The sequence below is a fragment of the Peromyscus maniculatus genome, chromosome 14 (assembly GCF_049852395.1).
Source record: "Peromyscus maniculatus bairdii isolate BWxNUB_F1_BW_parent chromosome 14, HU_Pman_BW_mat_3.1, whole genome shotgun sequence".
Classification (NCBI taxonomy): Eukaryota; Metazoa; Chordata; class Mammalia; order Rodentia; family Cricetidae; genus Peromyscus; species Peromyscus maniculatus.
The window spans coordinates 18231018-18246465 of NC_134865.1; positions in this window are offsets into that span (position 1 = coordinate 18231018).

The window sequence follows — 15448 nt, forward strand, 5'->3', positions numbered from 1 at the left end:
AAAAGCCATTGGGAGCTAGAGGGATGGCTCAATGGTTAAAAGGACACTTCCATCCAAACTGTAACCACTACCTGGACATAATTCAGCTACCGGAGGGAGCAGGGGGCCCCTGTGCTGGAGAAGCAGCTGCTTGGGGGTTAGGAACACAGCCCTAGGGAAGGCAGGGGAGTCAGACCAGCAGAACGGCCATTGTCACGAACCCCCTCCTCACCAGCCATCCCTGTCACAGCCACTGGCTCCTGGGAGCAGCTTCTTGTAAAGTCGGGGTACTCGCAGCTCAGACTCCTAAAGTACATCTCCAGCAGAGAACCAGCCTGCCGCTTCTTCCAAATGTCCTCCTGGTTTACCTTTTCTTCTCTTCGTTCATTCATCCCTTACCTAGCTCTCGCCATCTCATTCTGGGATGATTACAACGGCCCCAATATGACATTCTCAGAACAGCCATCTCCTTTCCAGTCCTGCCTGCCATGACTTTAAGAACCTTTTCCTAAACTACCTTCAGACAAGGACTGAACTCTCTTATTCAGGCAGTATCTGAAGCTCAGACCTCTCTGGCTTCCAGAGTCTTCCAAATAACCCAGCTGACCTTCCGGTGCTCACGGGCGCTCTGGATTCTCCACCTACAGTTCTTCCCTGCTCCTCCGCCTCGTGCTGGACTTGTCTCTCATTTCATTTCTTATTCCTTCTCCCTGTAAAGCTTTTCTCACTCTGCCCACTCAGGTTCTTCTTCAGGACCACCTACGGCCTCCTTGGTCTTCTTAGGCCTCCAGGATCCCCCCTCTAGCTGAATGTGGCTCTTAGTGAGTTTCTGCTTGTCTCCTTTGCTTAATTAGCACACAAGGGATAGGAAATCAGGGTTTCCCTTCCCATGGCCTCCACAGAATCAGGACAGAGCATCATGTATGGACAGGAGAGGGTCCTAATTCATACTCGTTGCTTTTCTACAGTCCAGGGAGATCTTGAATTGCTGTTCACTCACACAAACGTCCATTGACGGTCAGCTATGTGCTGTGGTCTGTGCTGGTGATAAGTCTTTGAAAAAGAGAGTCAGAGCAAGCTCTCAGATCGGTGGAAATGAGATAGACAGTTTAACAAGCAGTTTCAGTCCAGGATGGCCCCAGGGTACCATGCTAGGGGACAGATAGCATGTTATGAGAGACCATAATGAAGGCACCTAACCCTGTTAGGGACATAATGGAAGGCTTCTCTGAGTTAGTACTTCTTAGAATAAGAAAAGGGTACCTTAAAATAGCTACAAGAGCTTTAACATGGCTTGATCATTTGGTAGAAATATCACCTTAATTTTTCTCAATCTACTTAAGGCTTACTTTTATGCTGTAAGTAGTTATTAAATGATAATGTAATTGTCTGTGTACACCTATTACCTAGATATACCCATTTATCCATCTGTCTTTATGTTCTCCACCTTGATCCAAAAGGGATATACCATGACTTAAGGTCATTTCTTGCTTAAATAGAAGTCATTAGGGAAACTGAGTCAGCTGGACCCATAAGCCCGAGTATAGAATGGAGACAGAGTAAGGTGAATTAGCCATATGTACACTAAGGAGACCTGTTCACTTGCTAACAGGAGCACAGTGAAAGTCCGGGCTGTATCTTCTGTAAGAGCTCTGTAGATTTCATGCTGAACTGCCTGAGATGTTTGGGGTGCTTACAAGTGGAGGGTGGGGAGGAAGAGGGAGGAGGAGGAAGAACTGGAACGCTCCTCCTGGCCAGTGGTTCCTTGTACTCTATTGCTATTCATAGTACTTCCTTTTCAACCAAAATGTGGGAACAATCTGCCTGCCAAGCTATTATGAACAAAATGAAGAGGCTGGCTCTATACAAATCTGTACTCCCTTCCTATTACCGAGAGCCAAAGGGCTCGGGCCCATCCCAGCTGGGTCTTCACACATGCAATAGTCTGGGCGGTCCATTCCCCAAATAGAAAGAAGGCAGGATTTATCGACCACTCATTTTCCTGAACTCAGAGTCATAGCCTGGATGTGCTGGCATTTTATTATGCTGCTTCTGGGTTATTTATTTAATATTGTTTCATTAAAATTTAAAGAACACAACTGGTTTTACAAATAAAACACGGAATGCCAGAGTGCAAAAATGAACGTTTCTGAAGGAACTGAAGTGTGATGTCTGTTCAGACAGGAGGATATATAACGTTTTGTAACTAAAGACTTTTCTAGTCACATAGAGACTTGTGAACATGGAGGCATGGAGCTCCCTAGCAAACTGAGCTCTACCACAATCCATCAAAACACTGCAGCCTTCCATTCCTGTGCAGAGTAAGCGGCCAGCCGTCAGCACCTCACGCTAAGCATTCAAAGCAAGATCTCAGCCTCCTCTCTGTTTTCCATGGGGACAGCAAAAGGCCGTGGAACACACTCAGGGCCTCACAACTCTATTGACGGGTTTGGAAACAGGAAGGCCCTGGCTGCGGTATTCAACCGCATTAAATGACCAGCATTATCCACAGCCCTGCGACATGAGTTAATTGTGCTAGCTAGCTGAGCTTTGACGCTGGGAACACTGGGGAAGGCTGTGCGTAATTAGGAGCTGGCCTAATGAGAAGGGCTTCCCTCCCGCCACATGCCCCGTTCTTGCCCTCAAAGGAGAGGGCCGGTCTGAGAAAGGGTGAGCCTCCAGGGAGATGCATTGAGAAAGGATTCTGAGGATGTGTGGTGATCTTGTTACAGCAACTTTGGGGGTAGAGAAGAGATTCCCAGGCAGAATTTAGGCCAGCCCATTTGCGAGTGATGGACTAACAGAACTCTGTTGTCACGGTCGTGCACTGGGAGCTTCAGGCTCTGTGGTGGAGGAATAAGATGTGCCTGTCTAATAAATCCTTCCTGGTCCAGTGTGGATGGCTCCCAGCTACTTACAGGACTCAATGACTGAGTGTTTCATCTTAATCCATGCTCTGCAGAAACCAACATAGACATTATTAGGCTTTCCAGACTTCCGCCGTACCTCATCCAGGTTGGTTTCAAACCCCGAGGCTCACTGCAGAAATCTTTCTTATAAACATTAATAAACGACTCCCATCGTTCTTTAGAAAAGCAGAAATCAGTCTCTGCAATGTCTTGGAAAAGCCTTATGATGAGGAGAGTGTGTGGACTCTCAGCACAGCTCAGACTTGAAACAAAACCCTTCTGAGCACAGGGCCTCACCTGCTTTCCTTGGCTAAACCACAGGCTTCCTGAATTTCTCCATCCCTTATCTTGCTTTTTTATTTCCTTTTTGAGACAGGATCTCTATGTTATCCAGACTAACCTTGAACTTACAATCCCCCTGCCTCCGTCTCCAGTCTGTTGGAATTTCTGGCATGTGCCACCTTGCCCAGTTCATGTGTAATTTCTTGACTGTCCAAACACATCATTCTCTTTCACAAAGATCCCAGTCATCTGACTGCATCAGAATGGCCTTGCTCTCCTGCCTTCAATCCTGGGTATGATTTCCAGCACGGTCTCTTCTGTTGCCCACCTCAGTCATTCGGCTCTCCTGAGGTCTGGCTGCTGAGTTGTGCTTAGAGCTCCAAGCAGATGTGGTGTTGAGACCAACCAGCCATTGAGATTCAACCATGACCAGAGCTAGAACCTCAGGATCTGCAGGAAATGTGGTCCACCATCTCTAGGGACACTTCTCAGAAGCAATCTTATTGCTATTATATGGTAATCTTATTCCCTGCTTGGCAAGACTCTATATGGCAGTTGGCTATGGCTAGCTGCCATGAAGGCCTCCTGCCTCCCACCTCAGTGGGTCTCCTTCTGTCATCCACATTTAAAAAAAAATTGATTTTATTCTACGCCTGTATGCATATAAGTGCACCACATGCACACGGGTGCCCATGGAGGCCAGAAGAGGGTGTTGGATGCCCTGAAGCTAGAGTTAGAGGTGGTTGTGAGTCTACTGAGCTAGATGCTGGGGACTTCACCTGGATCCTCTGCAAGAGCAGAGCATGCTAACCCCTGAGCCACTCTCCAGGCCTCATGCCCCCTTCTTCTCCCTGGTGTAGGTCTCTCTATACAAACCACAGCTAGCTGCTTCTAAATCCCTTTCTGACTAAGCTCTTGAAGGCAGGCGTCCTCTCTTACTCACCCCTGTATCTCCATTGTCCCCAACAAGAGCTGAAAAGAAATGCGCAAGCCTTCCAACTTTCCACTTCAGCACGTGTTTATCTCACTCTATCAGTCAAGCAGACAAATCTACTTAATTACTCCATAATTCAAAACACATTTCCCCAACTGGCCTGCAAAAAGATTGTGCACTACAGCTTCCATGACAAGATCCCCACCCCCTTTTTTCTTTTCTTTCTTTTTTTTTTTTTCTTAAATTTTATCTGGCGGGGGCAGGGGTGGGGGTGGGGCTGCAAGGGCAGAGGGCAGACATGCAGGGATGGGAAATGAATGGGGTCAAGATGCATAATGTAAAAGATGCAGAATAAATAAAAAGAAAGTGAAAGAAAGAAAGAAAGAAAATATCATGGCAGAATCTTCCAAACTGAATCCCTTGTAAAACCTGGAGTATTTTCCTGACATTTGGGTTTAATATTTCAATAAAAAGCAGAGATTGACCTAAGATTTGTGATGACCTCTTTTTTAGTGAGCCCATGTCAGGACCCAATCAGTGTCTATCCCCTCTTTACATTTTAGCAATCTATCTGTTCGATGGCCCATTTTATATATTTGCTGGGACTAACATGAGGGGCACCAGCCTGTGCTTTCTAGAATTCACCTCTGAAATTCAGGGTAACAGACATTTATTCCTTGGTAGGCTCAAGGATTCTTAAAAGCAGTTCCTCGGCCATGGGTTTAAATATTTTTGTTGTCTGAAGTCAATTTTTCTGACCTTAGAGACCTGAGTGCATTTAAAACAATGACCTGTTCTCAATACCCTTCGCTGGAGATTCACCCACCTCTTCAGGGCATAGTGCCATGGATGGCTACCAGCTCTGTGGTGACAGACTGGATACACGCACCAAAGCGCTCCTGGCAGCCATGGACAGAAGTGGATTTACCAAGAAGCTAATGAGGCTTCAGCTGCCTTCATTTTGTATTTCTTTCTTAAAATTTGTCTTCTAAACTGTACCACTTGGATCTGCCTCTAGGCTTTATGGAAGCTCATACATTATGCTTCTGTAGCAAATGTTCTTGTGGCTCTGACCAGCTTATCAAAGTAACAAATGAGAGCCATGGGCGTGTTCTCTACACCTACCAAGAGACTGGCACCACCCTTCACCAAATCGCTTGTTCTTTTGTTTTCCTACAATATGGGGACATTAATCTGTATTTTAGTGTTAGTTGACAGTTATTCATTGTTGACTGACTACAAGTATACCCTGCCTAAAAGTAATCTGGTAAATCAAAGTGAGTATTTTTTCACATACATGCACAGAGTCACACTGGCAGAATGGATATTCTCCATGAAGGAAGCTATCTAATTAGCAAGTCCAGAATAGAGGAAATAAGTCTTGCCGCCGCCAGGAGAGCTGGCTTCTGAACGCGTGCCAGGAAGCAGCAGAAGGCTGAGCGTGTCTTTTAATCCCTGAGAGTTTTAGTTTCCTCACCTGGAAAATAGAGACGGCAACGCCTTCTCACAGAGACGCCGTGAAAAGTGAGATCCTACTTACTAAAATGCTTTGTGAACTTTGGAAGTCGTTTATAGATGGAGGGTGTTGGTGTCCCCCCTGGAACTACAAAATTATACTCAGCTAACACACAGTTTTGTACATCACAGACTGTACATGCCATTGGGAGGCATGAGGGTCAGGAGCCAAAACTTCGGTGAATAAGGATGCAGATATCAAATGCGGTAACAGGTATATCATCAGTTTTAAAAAAACGAGTACAACACTCAGTTTTAAAGGCATTCAGGCCACAGCCTTGCTGTTTGCACACAACAGATCCTGGGTTACACTGGTGTCCTCCAGTCCTTAGACTAATGACCTTTCCCTGTCTTCTCCACGCACGTTCCTACAATCCCTTCTTTATGGGTTGTACTGTTGCCCACCCTCCAACCCAGGAAAATATATCTAGATTTGTAAAGCGCTTACACCTGAAGTTCTAATTATGCCTCCTGCTTGCTTCTGACTTGGGGGGCCGGGTTGGGGCCGGGGGAGGTGCTCCTTCAACCAGAGAAAGAATCTTGGAAAACAGTCGCAGGTTTCCAGAAGATTTGAGAAGTCTTCGCACCCCTGGGCAATTTCTGAGCCCTCGGCTTGCAGGAGGATCTGTTGGGTTGGGAAGCTGTGGCTGGACTTTTCTTAGCTCGTTTGAACAGCAGTTTAAACATGGCTCCCTCTCCTTGCAAGCTGTTGTTTTACAAGAAAGGCCTCATTTCACCAAGCCCCACGCACGCACAGCGGCGCTTCTCGGCGCAGCAGAGACAACTGCGTTCATTACCTCCAGCCCCAACTCTCAGTTCCGACAGGATTCCTGCTTCAGCTCATTATCTCCAGAGCTCCAGCTTCATCAGTCTCCATTAGGAGGTACCCTGCCTTGCTGCCGAGAGGCGAGAGAGAGTGAGCGACTCAGTTCCCCGTCGCAGGTACTGCCGCCCACAGCTGCCTCCCTGCCAAGCACGCCTCTGGATTTCACTGGGCAGAAGCCCACCTTCCTCACCTGAAGGATGCCTGCTGTTCTGAAGTAGCCCTCTGACATCCTGAGACAGCAGTCACCTCTCCTCTAGCTTGCATTGGTGTTTACAGCTTTTCATTCCCGCCATGGAGGAATGGAAGTGTTTCCTCACCTCGTATAACCTTGGTCCCCACCCCCATATCATTGAGTCTGAGTGTTCAACTCACTACTACGCGAAGCATCCATCCCTCCCCTTCTGTGAGCCCTTGGCTTTGAAAGAAAAGAAGGAAATGAGAAAACCAGATCAACTATATGCAGAAGGAAGAGGAAGGAAAGAAAAGAAACCGAAAGGCATGGTGTCGTCTATGGCATCAGGGGATGGGCGGTGGGGGCATTGGACAGTGAACCAGGAACCTTCCACAGAGGGCAGACTGCAGGCCTGTGGGCCTGGGACATGCCTGTAACCACTACAAAAGGCTCCCCCCTCAACCCCACTTTCATGTAACAATCAAGAAGATAAAATTAAATCCATCTACGCTTACGGCTCAGTAGGGTCCCCTCCCACCTCCACTCTTATCAATTTCCCTTCTCTAAATTGGCTAAGACAGGTTTAAAAAAAACCAAAAGCAAGAAATATATCAAAGCTGTGCCAGGGGAACCAGTGTGGGAGTGTGAGCTGCAGAAAGGCCCGTGTGCCTCACAGCCGGTCTACTACGGGGTGAAAGCTCCCCTGCCTGGCATCTGCAAATCTTTAGCTACTGTTGAAGGACAGAGTCAGGAACCAGACTGCAGAACTCACACACAGACCACCGCAGCAGCAGGCACCTTGCCAGGCCTTCATTCCCAGCAAGGAGTCCTGTTCTGTTGGGGTGGCCTGCTCACAGACCACTGGGGTACCCAGAAACTTTCCATGGGAGGGAGGGGAGGACAGAGAGGAAGCTTCTAGCAATCTGCTTCGGCTCCTCCAACCCTCAGTGAGAATGACTGCCTGTCTTCCCGAGCACACGGGGATGGGCTTCCCCTTCATACCTCCCCACCCGCCGCCATTGTTCTTGAACAATTTCTTCTCCCACACCACGTTCACCTGGTTCTTCATCTCAGCAGGAGCCTCTGGAGAACCTAAGACATCCTGGAGATCTGTGAGGGTGTGAGGAGGTAGGTAGAGGAGAAACACAGATAGCCTGGTACAGGAACTGGAAAGGAGCTTCTTCTAGGTCCCATGTCTTATAATAATAAAAGGTGTGTGTGAGTGTGTGTGTGTGTGTGTGTGTGTGTGTGTGTGTGTGTGTGTGTGTGTGCTCACATGTAGGTGTATGCTTTCCCCTTCTATGATAAGGATTGCACTGTGTGTCTTTCACATAGTAGAGACATAACTAAGGAGCAGTGTGTTATTTTATCCTAAAATGTGTTTTCTTTATATTATTCTAACTTTAGTAAATGGCAAAATAGCTTTGACAGGAAATAAAATAAGTGAAAACACGGTTTAAAGAAAATGGCACCCTGTGAGCCTCTAGTGAAGCCAGAGAGAGAGAGCGATCGAGCTAGACCCGGGAGGCACCTCCCCGTGGGCTCAGTCTGTCCCGCCCTGAGCCATGCAGGCTGCAGGCCAGCCCTGTGCAGGGTTTGGTGCGTCCCTGCCTCCCTGCTGTTAATGCATTTAACCCATGCAACCTCTAAGTAGATCTCATCTCCACTCTTGTTTTACATCAGGAAACTGAGACACCATTTGAGACACATAACAACAACAACCCCACCCCCACCCCCACCCCAACACTTTTATTTTTTTCACTAAAAACGCACATTGCTGTTATGAGGATCGAATGAACTGTGTGTGTAAACATTCTGACAATTCCAAGGCATCAATATTATCTCTACATTGTAATTGTTATCAATGGGCTGGGCTAACAGTTGCTTTCCGGGCCAGGGACTGTTAGGTCTCAAACCCTGACAAACAGCTGAGGAGCCTATTTAACCCATCAGAGCGGACCTGGCTGCCACGTTCTCCCAGCATCCCCCAGTCCCTCCTTGTTACGGAGTATGGCTGGCATATACTGTCCCCTACCCTAAACTTCTCCAGCCCAGGGGTCGGGCCGCAGCTCTCTTCCATAAATAATCCAGTCATTTTGGTCACCCGGCCCTTTTGTCTACACGTTCGTTTAGTCTCCTGGCCTCTGGGTCTCCTGGTCTCCCGGCTCTCCCGTCTCCCCTCTCCCTCTCCTCACATGGCCCAGCTCAGAGTCATGTTCACTCTGGACTCTTCCCAGATGTCTCTCTGCCTGGCTATGCTCTTCCTCCTCTGCACATTAAACCTTCTCCACCACACCTAGGAGCAGTTACGTCCTTCCTTTATGATTTTCTTCATTCGGGACCAGCTTTGTTAGGGCCTTTCCTCAGAATTCTCACAGAACCACGAGGTCATATTTGGGGCCTAGGAGGCAGTGAGGTTTGTTTGCGTGGAGTTCCCTAGTTCCCTCTGCTTGCAGTCACGGCCTTCATCGGAATCAGATACCTTTCTCCTACTTCCTGGTCACACCTGCAGGACCGGCAGGGAGGCTCCCTAGGGTGCTCCAGGAGGCCCAGGAGAGGCTCTGCCCTGAGCTCCTGCTAAATCGAGTTGTGTCTCCTAAAAAGCATGGAAAAATCCTGACCCCACTTGCAGGAAATGGGATCTTATTTGGAAATGGGGTCTTTGAAGATACCCACCCCACCCCCCACTCCCCCACCCCCCGCCCTTGATAAGAGGGCAGGGCACCCTCCCAGCCCACTCCCTTGGCAAAGCTGGGGTTCGGGGAGGGGGTGCCCAGTCTAGACAACCAATCTGCAGGCTGGCCTGGTTCGGGGAGGAACAGGATCATCACATTTTCAATGGGAAGCTGTAGTGGGCCTGCCATTTTAGGGTGCACACAAAATGAGAAAGCAGAGGAAAGAGAAAGCTGGGTAAGCAAACGCAAGTAGATTGGAGAGAAGAAAGCGGGTGTGTGTGTGTGTGTGTGTGTGTGTGTGTGTGTGTGTGTGTGTGTCTAGGTGTGTGTGTGGGGGGGGTGTAGAGTTGTCCTTTCCTGAGCCAGGCCTCCCTGGGTCCCTGCCAAGTGCACCTTTTAGTAACTGTCCCTCCTATTCCCCCTGGCCATCCATTCTTTTTCGTGTGCCTAACCTGACCTGGGTACGGTGGTCTGTGCACAGTAGAGCAAGGGCTTCGACATTTTATTCAGCCCACTTTTCCTGGTCTCTTGTCTGAATCTGAGAAACGGTGGAGTAGGTTAGTTAAAATCTTAAGTCGGATTCATCTAAAAGCTCCACGACATTAGGCATAAGATGAAATTGCCGTGGAACCCTGGGACAAAGTGATAGATTCACAACACGCCCCCACGGTTGGGCATGCCCGGCAGACCTAGACACTTCCGCCTAGCCATTTCCGGGTCAAAATAGCCATTTCTGGGTCAAAACGTCTCCCGTGAACAGGACCCCATGGCTTTGCATGGTTGCATAAAGCGCGCAGCGCAAGCATGTGATCTACGTGCATACGTGGAGTAGCCACATGAGCCTGTGTGCGCAGGCGCGGTCCAGCCTTTATAAGCCGGTGCCATATTCCCGGCCTCCCTCCTTATGTGCATGTCTTCCCACAGGCCTGAGCACACCTGTCTCTCTTTCTTATCTTAATAAAACTCTTGTTAGTGGATTCTGTCGTGTTTCGTGACATTTCCTGGCAGGGTAAGAAGGAGAAAGGCAGGGGCAGAGCAAGACATGGCAGTGTTGACGGGCGTGAAGCTTGCCAGGGCCTCAGGTCTGACCCCCAGAGCCTGAGGATCAGTTTACCCTTTTCCAGGAATGGAGACTGATCTAAAGCAACACATACTTTGCCAAGATCACACTATCAGCAGTGGACAAGACTAGACGAGAGAAACAGTGAGGCTGTTCAGGAACCAGCCACGAGGTGGTGGTCAGATGGAGGGCAGCCCTCTGAGGCCAGAAGAGGGATGGATGAGGAGGGGTCCTAACGGTGATATGTAAGTGAACTTGACCGGTGTGAGAGGAGAGTGGAGCACACCCTCCAGGGTGGAGACTATCTTGCAGAGGCAAGGCCCTGGCCCTCATCACACCAAGACCAACTTCCGGAGATTTGAGACAAAGGTCCCCGGGGTGGGCCTCTCCCTGCAGCTGAGAGCACAAGCCACCCCTACCCCCAACAGCAGGACATTTCTAGAAGCCGCTGTTGGCCTGGAGCCTCACACCAGAGCCCTGTGTTTACACAGTCAAGAGAATTGAATCTCACATAATCATATATGTGACAAAGGCCTCAGCTATAAGCAACGTTAATGAAGACAAATGCATGGGCCAAACTCTTCAGGCTAGGCAGCCTCTCCCAGGGCCCTGCCTGCATGCCGGGAGGCTGCTCCGAGGGGGGGATGGGCTGGCTCTGGCAGCAGCTCTGACTGCCTGATGGAGATGTATGAGATGCCTCTAGGCCTGGGCCTCCCCGCCTGACCCAGGCAGGCAGTCATAGAGGTGTGGAGGGCATTTTAAGATTCTAAGAGCACATTTTCACACTTTCATGAAAGCCATCTTAAGGCAACCACGCATGCATTGGGGAGTTGGTTGCAAGGGTATAATGGTGTTAAGTAAACAAATTCTCTACATCCTGGTGGCTGCTGGTGGGGAAGACAGCTGTTGGAATTTTAGTTTCAGCTAGGCAGTGAGTAACCACACCCTATGAAGCACTTTACTGAGCACCATGAATTGGTTGTGCATACAGCTCTTAGCTAAATGTCCTTCTACCCTTTAGGGTCTCTTGTGTCATCCTTACCGTCTACTTCTCTTTGTGACAGATTAGAAAACATTCAGCATTGAGACTCCCACTCCAATCTCTCCTGAGAGGCTCAAAGTCAATCAAAAGAGGCAAGCATTTATAAATCAAGTTGCCTCGCTTCAGAGCTGCGGGACTACTATGACGTAGTGGCAAGATGGACAGCCAGCAGGCTGCACCTCAACAGGCCACGTCTGATGCTCAGAACCATTCAGACAACCTCCAGAAGTGGAAAGACAGCAGTCTCAAGGGTTTCTAGAAATCGGACATGCAATTCCACCCAGTTACCAGGCAGCATTCACACCCAGCTGCAGGGAAAACAGGGTCATCCATCACTTAGGCATTTGCTCCATGCAGTTCAAGAGACCGCATGAACGATAACCTCCTGGTCATGGGGCAGGAGAAAGGGCATCTTTCCAGAGTCTGCATGAAGGATTCTTAGAAGTTTCCTGACGCAAATGAAAGAAGCCAATATCATTAGGTCAATATGAAGGAGTTGGAAACTAATTAGTCAGTGTAGAGACCGGATCGGCGGACGGCCATGTAACAGTGGAATGAAAACTTGGCAAGTCAGTAAAAGGCTTGCATTCAGACAGTGAAATAACACCAGGTCTCTTGCCCTGTGGAAGAAATCGCAGTGACTCAGTAAAAGAAAGTAAGTTAGGGGACAGATCCACTGTCACCAGCAATCTCCTGCAGGGGATTTCTCTTAATGGACACAGATGAACTTTTCCATGCCCTGGAAGGAAGTGAACAGAAAACATAAATATGTTCTAATAATGCAAGGCAGGCCAATATTAGGATCCATGTGTACAGCAGAAATGAACCATACCGATAACACACTTGGGCAAACAGGTTTCCAGCACCAACAGAGTGACCATGAGTCAATAAGACTGCAGGGAGGGGGGGGGGGCACCATGACAGCGTAGGCATTGTTCAATGTGACTTAGCCCACAGCCACACCCACTTAGTGGAGGCAGAGAGAGGCTTGTCGCCTGGGGCTTGTCTCTCACTCCAATTTCCTCTCCTAAGACAAAGGGTTGGGCTAGATGAACTCCAAGGTCCCTATGGCCCAAAGATGCTACTGTTTGTTAAGATTTCCCAAGAGGTGCTGGGTCATCATTCGCCCAAAGCTGGTCAACACGGTGCTGCAGGAGGGTCCAGGACAGGGCGTCCTAAACCAGGGCTGGGTTTGACTTCCCTCATGCATGTCACAGGACTTATCAGATTCTCAGAACCTAATAAAATGATATCACTTCATTTTGGACCTAACATAACATTTTATGACCACATGGTGGCCACTATCTCCTGGTGGGTCAAAAATCCCTTGGATGGTGAAGCTGGAAAGCACCGGATTTGGGTTCCTGTTGTACTGCTAGGTGGCTGAATGGTTCTAGACTGGCCACATTCACGCTGTCGAATGTTAAGTGGCCATTGAGAAGAATGAGGGGGCCATGCAGGAACTCACACGGAAAGAGTGACAGCCACAGTCCGGTAATTAAAAGTTTAAAAGTAAACAGCAAGGCCGGGATGATGTAAAGTTCTTGCAACACTAGCAAAAGGCTCAGAGTTCAAAGCCCAGAACTCACATGAGAAAGCTAGGTGCAGCTGCACACACTTACACTCCCAGCTCTGGGGAGGCAAGGACAGGTGTGGCCCTGGGGCTCCGTGGCCTGGGACTCAATGGCCAGACGGCCTAGCCTAGCAGGGGAGGTCCAGGTCAAGGGAGAGACTCTGCCTCAAAGAGCAAGGTGCATGTGCCTGAGGAACATCATCTGTGTTGACCTCTGGCCTACACACACACACACACACACACACACACACACATACACACACACACACACATTTTTAATAAGGTAAATGGCAGACAAGAGCCCAAAGCTCCAAGTTATCTATTGATAAACAAGTAGAAAAAGTGTAATGTACACAACCAACTGAGTATTTCCCAATGCTGAAAGAAAGAAACCCTGACACATCCTACAAGGATGAACCATGATGGTATCAGCCAGTCACAAACAGTCACAAGCATTTCACATATACGGAGCACCTAGAACACTCAGATTCATAGAGTTAGAATGCAGCACTCTGCTGGTCAAGGGCTGGGTCAGTAGAGAGAGTGAGTATTAGTGTGCAATGGATGCAGTTTCAGTTTGAGAAGATGAGAACCACTATGGGGATGGATGGCGGTGATGTTTGCACAACAAGGTGGATGTAGCTAACATCACTGAACCATACACTTGAAAGGATTAAAATGGTAAATTTTATGCTACACACACACACACACACACACACACACACACACGCACGCATACATATATATATTAATATATATTTGCTACATGTAAAAAAGCAAGCAGCAGAACAGAATGCCCGCCATCAAACTGTGGTCCTGGACAGCAGCATCTCATTCAGCAGAACCTTGTTAGAAACAGATCGTCCAGCAGGAGGATCCAGCAACCCTGAACCTGATGCTGCGGGGACGGACCACACATCCGGAGTTTTAGTCAGTCTCCTGCATTCTGATGAGTTTCAAGGTCTTGAGGACTGCTGTGTCAGGCACTATTTCTGAAACTTTACTGCACATTCAAACCACCTAGGAAGATGTTATAACTCCCACCTCCCAGATCATACTCCATGTCCAAATACATCAGCATCCCCGGGGCAGCAGGGAGGTGGGGGAGGGGCCCAAAGTCCAGGGCCAGCCCTTCATTTCATAGCACTATCATTTATAACAAGGTACAACCAGAGATCACACCACTGTGAAGGCAAATGTCCGCCTGCTGCCGGCCACTTCTCCCAGAGCTACAGGCCTCACACAGGGAACAGCCACTTCCTGAAGCCACTGAGAGGAGAGTGGCCAATGAGGGACCGGACACTTTCATTCCTTCTCCATTATGTTAAACTAAGGACTGTCAATGAGGTTTTCAAACGCGGTAGCATAGTCCAGACATGCGCATTTAATAAGCTGAAAGTTCTATCACATGCGTAAAGTTTTCAAAGCAAGCACCAGGCTAGCCAGCCATTCTAATCACAAGATGACAGCAGGTTTAATTTTTTTTTTAAATAATAAAATATTTTAAATCCTCATTTAATCCAGGCTGGTCTTGAACTCACTACTACAGGATGGACTTGAACTTCTGACCTTTCTGTCTCTACCTCCTAGTGCTGAGATTACACCATGTCCAGTTTTATGTGGTGCTGGGGAATGAACTCAGCTTTATGCATGCTAGGCAGGCACTGGACTATACTCTCAGCCCCGGCAGAGTTAATTTTTAAAACACATAGATCTGGTATCAAAGTTGGGCATCACTTGAAAGCTGCTGGCCACGTCCTTCCTTCAGTCCTGTTAGCACACCGGTGGAGATGAGCTGACACATTTGAAGCCTTTTGGGGGTGTATTCCCGGACACCCTCCCTTGCCATACTTCTGTGACCGTCCATGGGAACCCCTGGAAAGCATGTCTAGTTGTGGTCCCAGGAACAGCGGGGATGGTCAGGCTCCCACGGTGTATGCATGTTCGAGGACATTGCAGCAGCCTACCTGAGTGGGCTCCAGGACAGGAAAGCCACGGCACTACTGATGTTCGGGGGCAATAGGGCCTCCACACACAGTCAGTCCCTATGACACACAGTCAGTCCCTATGACACACAGTCAGTCAGTCCCTATGACACACAGTCAGTCCCTATGACACACAGTCAGTCAGTCCCTATGACACACAGTCAGTCCCTATGACACACAGTCAGTCCCTATGACACACAGTCAGTCCCGTGCCACAGCTGCCTGACGTCTAGACCTCCTTTGTCCTCAGTGCATGCTTGACCACCAGCAGCAAAAAACAAAACAGTGACAATCACTCTCACCATAGTAAGGTCTAGCTGGGGAGCAGGAGGGACTGGGGTGACTCCTCTCTTTTGTAGCACCTCACAAATGCGGACGTATAAAAGCTCCAAAGCCCCTGCCCCATAGACTTGATGCTAGAGTAGACTTTGGAAAGCAGAGAGTCACTACTGACTGAACAGCAGTCACTGCCCGAGTGGCAGGGGCCCCAGGACCG